Below are 6,532 nucleotides of genomic sequence, written 5' to 3'. Positions count from 1 at the left end.
AGTTTTGTTTAACTCGTGTTTTGCTAAATTGGGGCGCAAGACCGTCTGCAAGACGCACGCACTATAAAGCAATCAGAAAAATAAAAAGCCCAAAGTTTTGCTGTAAGTTTAAAGTACAGTGCACTCGTGCGAAACATTTAAATACGCTGGCTGCTGTGATGTCTTTGTGGGGGCTCACTGTTCAGTCAATTGGTTTGATCTTCCATATTTAATTTATTTTTTGTTCAGTGATCTGATGTCTCCATTTTCCAAATTTTCGATACGAAAGATGATTTCCAGCTCAAAGGAGGTTTCTGCAGACGTTTCACTTTGACGAAAAGACAAAAAAAAACAGATTGTTTTCAGTTGTGGTGGAACAACTCACCGCAGCTTTGCTGGTTTTAAATAGCCAACAAAATTTTTGTTACAATTATATGACGTCACAACACCGCTTCAAAAAACTGCTTTTTGTTAAATCTTTAATGCAACTTCAAATGAATTGCGTGCGTGACGTCATTTTTCGCTCTTGGTGGAGAGTGTTTTGATAGCCGCACAGCGATAGCTGGGGCTATTATTGTCCTGCTCGTGATTTTTTAATTGTTCTCAAACGAAGTTTGTAGCAATTATATTAGTCCTGTCAGTCATTTTTATGCGATTTTTGGCTTTACCGAGTTTTCGTCCGACGATTTTGACTTTTCGTCCTCAAAATCGGGATAAACATGTACCGCCCAGTGGGTATTAACTGCTCTTAGAGCCTTTCAGCTCTGTTTCAGCTCAAACTGCTATGGAGACTTATACTTATGCTGTGAAGGGCGATTCTTAAAGGTTGAAGACGCCCCTAGTGATGACCCCCCTCAATTTTGCCCTCATCCCCCACCACCGCGCTGCTACCCACCCACTCCCTCCCCATCAGTCCACTGGTGAACCCCCCCCCCCAGTGGCTGCGTTCGAACAACCGATAGCTAAAAATGCGCAATTTTATACTATTTTCGCAATTTTTTCAAGCTTTTTGAAAATTTTTGTCATTTATTGACTTTTTCATTTATTCGATATTTATTTTCAATTTTCACGTTTCTTCAAACGAAGAGGCCAGAAAACGTCCTTAGGATTTGATGGTAATTTACTTACAAAGTTTAATAAACCATGGAATATCTTTCAATTTTAATCTGACAAATTTTAGTAATTTTTTTGATAAAACTTGCATTTTTTTCAAGCTTTTTAAAAATTTTTTGTCGGTTTTTAGGTTTTTTCGTGCTCAAGAGCCGAGGAACCTCCTCTGGGGTTCGACAATAGCTTACTGTGTATTTTCGAATTGTAAACAAATGTTTATCAAGATCTCAACATCACGAATTTTTGCATTTTTGTAAAACCTTTTTAGCATTTTCTTTTGACGAAACAAAACTTTTTGACATTTATTGGCATTGGCCGACGCCATAACTTCTGTTTTTCTTCACTTTTGAAGTCGTCTGTTCAATGTGTAGGTATGTTTGTTTATAATTTGACACAGTCATTGCAGAAAAAAGGTTGACTCGAGCATTCTGTTCTTGCTATTTTTATTACAGACGTGATAGATGTGTTGAAAACTCTAAAACTTTCCGGAAAGTTTCTACAATTCTCACTGTGAAATAGTTCCGTTACTAACGTATGCTATTCAGTTGCACGCATATCGACACGCAATAAGCTTAGTAGCCTTATGTGGATGTTTGCCACGCGTGATCATTTTTGAATTTTTTCATGAATAGTCGTTTGATCCAGATGTTGCGGTAAAATTGAAGCCAAATGATAAAGGGACTGGAATCAAAGAATTACACAAAAAGTTGTTCATGGATTTTCTGCTTTTATATAGTTTTGACGCACCGAGTAAGAAGCGTCTTAAAAACTACTTCCGTATCAAGTGCTGGAAGTATTCGATTATCTACAAGTATTCGAGTAAGTCAACAATTTTACACTATTTGAAAAAATTTGCTAATTTTACACAAGGTTTTACAGCATTTTGACTTCTATTTTAGATGCAGATCTTCAATTTCTTCATCTGGCAACCTGTTGAGCCGATAGACTTGCTGTTGCGAAGGTATCAAATGGAGCGGAAGGACTGAAACTGATGGAAAACTGATGGACTTGAAACTTTCAATTAAAATTTTCAAAATAAATGAAATGTTAATTTAAAATTAAAATTACAACGGTTTTTACTGAGCGGAGATAATAATCTATTTAAGGGAGTCTTCGTAGCTCAATTTAAATCCATTTCAAATGTTCTTTAAACGACTATAATCCATTTTTTTCAACATAAGTAAATGGGTTTAAGAAGATTTAAATTGTTTAAATGGTCCCAGATTAAGGCCGTAGAAGGGATTTTGTTGATAACATTTTTTCAATGAAAACCGCTATGAAATCTCAATTGTTCCAATGCGGGTAGGACTACTTGCTCACTAGCTAGGACTAATTCTTGCCAAATGAAACTTTTCGTCTGTACTATTGCCTCTGAAGTTAAGTTTCAGTACCTTTATCTGTCGCAAAACATAGTTTATTGGAACCTGAAATCGACCTTTGTCTTATGTGCGCCCTCCAGTATTTTAAGCACCCCAGTTAAAGAGACCGAGCGGTTACATAGTCAATCATTATTTAAAAAAATGGCAAGTGCGTCGGAGTGCAGATAATTTGCACCCACTAAGATGGGTGAGGCAAAAATGGAAAAGATCCCATCGTCCAAATCATCAAATCATGCACAAAAAAATTTGGAGCACAGCATTTTATAAATTGAAATTAGCAGTTTTGTTTAACTCGTGTTTTGCTAAATTGCGCTGCAGGACCGTCTGCAAGACGCACTATAAAGTAATCAGAAAAAAAGAGAAGCCCAAAATTTTGCGTTAAGTGCACTAACATACAGTGCACTATTGCGGTAAATTCAAATACGCTGGCTGCTGTGATGTCTTTGTGGGTGCTCACTGTTCAGTCAATTGGTTTGATCATACCCCCTTTATTTTATTGTTCGTTTCAGTGTTCTGATGTCTCCATTTTTTTTATTTTGATACAAAAGATGTTTTCCAGCTCAAAGGAGTTTTTCGCAGACGTTTCACTTTCGCAAAAAGACAAAAAAAAACAGATTGTTTTCAGTTGTGGTGGAACAACTCACCGCACCTTTGCTGGTTTTTAATAGCTAACAGAATTTTTACGATCATATGACGTCACAACACCGCTTCAAATCTGCTTTCTGTTAAATCTTTAATGCAACTTCAACTGAATTGCGAGCGTGAAATCATTTTTCACTCTTGTTGGACAGTGATTTTAATAGCCGCACAGCGATAGCTGGGGCTATTATTGGCCTGCTCTTGGTTTTTTAATTGTTCTCAAACGAAGTTCGTAGCAATTATATTAGTCCTGTCAGTCTTTTTTATGCAATTTTTCGCTTGACCGAGTTCTTTGTCTGACAATTTTGACTTTTCGTCCTCAAAAACGGGGTTAACTGATAGCGCCCAGCGCTCATTAAATGCTCTTAGAGCCTTTCAGCTCTGTTTCAGCTCAAACTGTTATGGAGACTTATATTACGTAATACCAACGAACGAACAAGACAAGGCTCCAACTCCAGCTTCAACATTCCTAAAACCAGACTCAAAAGGACCGACGATAACTTCTGGACACGAAACGGAACACTGCACAACATTCTGAGGAAACATATAGAATTAACAACTAAAGAAAACAGAAAAGCACAAATAACATAGAAATTTGGAAATTCTTCAAAAAACGAAGACAATCTTTTTACCTGGAAGATACTCTGCCAATGCACGAACTGTAACCAACATTCCAAACATACTCATTAGTGACATAAAGGTTAAGAACCCATGGTATATCTCATAAGACTTCGCTACTACTACTACTACTACTTCTACTTATGCTGTGAAGGGCGATACTTAATGGTTGAGGACGCCCCTAGCTATGACCCCACTTCACGTTTGCCTCGCCCCCAACGCGCTGTTTCCAACCCCCTCCCTCCCCATCAGTCCACTGGTGCACCTCCCTCCCCCCGTGGCTGCGTTCGAACAACCGATAGCTAAAAACACGCAATATTATACTTTTTTTCACATTTTTTTCAAACCTTCTGAAAATTGTTTTTATTTATTGATTTGTGTAGCCCTAGGTCTCAATGAGGCTCCTCTATGGTTTTATAATAGGCCACTGCATATTTTCTAGTGGTAATGGAATTGTTTCAACATATAACATCACGAACTTTAGCATTTTTTACGCAACGTGCAACGTTTTTCAATTTTTTGACATTTGTTTTCAATATTCACGTCTCTTTAGACGCAGGGGCCAGAAAACAGCCTTGGGGCTCGGAATAGCTTTCAATATTTTAATCTGAAAAATTTTGGTGATTTCTTTTTTTTATAAAACATGCATTTTTTGAAACCTGCATTTGCTTGTTTTAAAATTTTTGTCGATTTTTAGTTTTTTGTACTCAAAAGCCGGGGAACCTCCTCTAGGGTTCGACAATAGGTTACTGTGTTTTTTCGATTTGTAAAGGAATTTTTTTCAAGATTTCAACATCACGAATTTTAGATTTTTTTGTCAAAACTCGCAATTTTTTAAATTTTTTTGACATTTATTGGCATTGTTCAGGTTTTCTGAGCATCAGGGGTCAAAAAACCTCCATTACAGTTTGATAATAAGTTACTGGCAAATATGTATTGGCCAAGAATTAATTTTCAACTTATCACAAATTTTAGCGATTTTTTTTTAAAAAAAACGTAGAATTTTCAAGTTTTTTGAAATTTTTGTCATTTTATAGGTTTCTGCAGCCTGAATAGGCCCATAACCTCCTCCCGGGTTTGATTATAGGTTATTACCTGGCTTCTAGTTGTAATGAAATATTTCAAAATTTCAATATCAGCAATTTTTTTTTAATATATGCAATTTCCAAATTTTTTTTAATCTTTTTAAATTTTTATCGTTTTTTTCCGGCACCAGGGTCCTAGGGACCTCCCCTAAGTTTTGACGCTAGGCTGTCGCATAGTTTCCAGAGATCTAGAGATAATGGAGTGGTTATTAATATTTTAACGACTCCAGTTTTAGCAATTTTTTGATAAATTTTTTTTTCAAATATTCCGAAAATTATTATGTTCCAAGTTTTTGGAACCTTATGAGCCAATGAATCTATTTAAAGCTTGAAAGGGGTACTTGATAGGGATACTAGATAATCTCCTAAGACAATGAAATGATTTTGAAGATTTTGAAGATAATATTGAATTTGAGCAAGATTGCTTCCAATATTTTTGATCATTTTTTTAGTTTAACGATCATTACTGGCCAACAAAATTTTGAAATATCAGTTTTTTTGTTTATTTACAAAATGGGCTAGAAAACTTAAAGTTGCAGAGTCGAATCAAGATGAAGCTAGCCTCACTAAAGTCTGGCTAGCTACTGACGAAGCCAACGACTCGCCGTTCATTTGAGAGCAATTCGAACGACGTTAGTCGGTTATTCTTTTATTTCGTTGTCGAGATTTTTGTTACGACCATATGACGTCAGAACCACTTTAAATCTGCTTTTTTTTCATTAGTTCGTGCAACTGCAATTGAAGTGCGTGCTTGACGTCATTTTTTGCTAATAGTGGAGCGAGTTTTTTTTGTTCATTCACGTGATTAAATTTTTGGTCACACTTGACTTACCTCACTCTCAAAAATGATTTCCACACTTTGAAATCGACTTTTATTTACTTTAATACAAAGAGATAGTCAAATGTGTGTGTATCACCCTATATGGAGGTTATTTGAGAGCAGCTAATAGAGTCAGCAAAATTTTTTACTGATTTTTAACCAAAATATAACATATAAGCCTTCAATGAAAAGACCATTTGTTTGATCTGTCTTTTTTACTATCTTTTTGAGACTGCAGATCTACGAAGCTATTGCGGCTAATTTCTGGCAATCTGCCAGCTATGTTTCAAAGAATTGTTTTCTCGACCGTCTGTGCGTAGTATCGTTTTGATGTAACCATTTGATCAAACAGCTATTTTCAGTGAGTAGCCAAAGTTTTGAAAATGTCATCTGTTACTCTTTTTGTCATTCATGTATTAAATTCTTTGATGATGCATCACTTAACAAAAATAACAAAGATGACTTTTGCGCATAACTAATTTTAATTTGATATCATAAATATTGAATATAAATTGAATGTTTATCGATATCACTCAAAGTAGATTACCACAGTGCTATAATAGGGTCTTTCCCACTATAGCCCCCATGAAATTACAGCCCCCCCATTATGGTATAATTACCGTGATTGGGGGGCTAGAGGTTACATGCCCACTAAGCTGGGGGCTATAATGGGAAAGACCCCTATCATGTATGTATGATCCGATCGAAAAGCAGTTCTCGGATCATTTAACAACCAGTCAACATGGATTTCTGAAAAAACGATCCGTTGTGTCGAACATGCTGTGTTTCTTGAACGACGTTCAAGGTGCGTTGGAAGGAAACCCAATTTCATTGTATTCCTTATACACCGATTTCTCAAAAGCATTCAATAAGGTCCCGCATGCTGAATTGTTGATCAAAGT

The sequence above is a fragment of the Convolutriloba macropyga genome, chromosome 3, assembly GCF_964194025.1.
Source record: "Convolutriloba macropyga chromosome 3, txConMacr16.3, whole genome shotgun sequence".
Taxonomy (NCBI): Eukaryota; Metazoa; Xenacoelomorpha; order Acoela; family Convolutidae; genus Convolutriloba; species Convolutriloba macropyga.
This window is presented reverse-complemented; position numbering follows the sequence as displayed.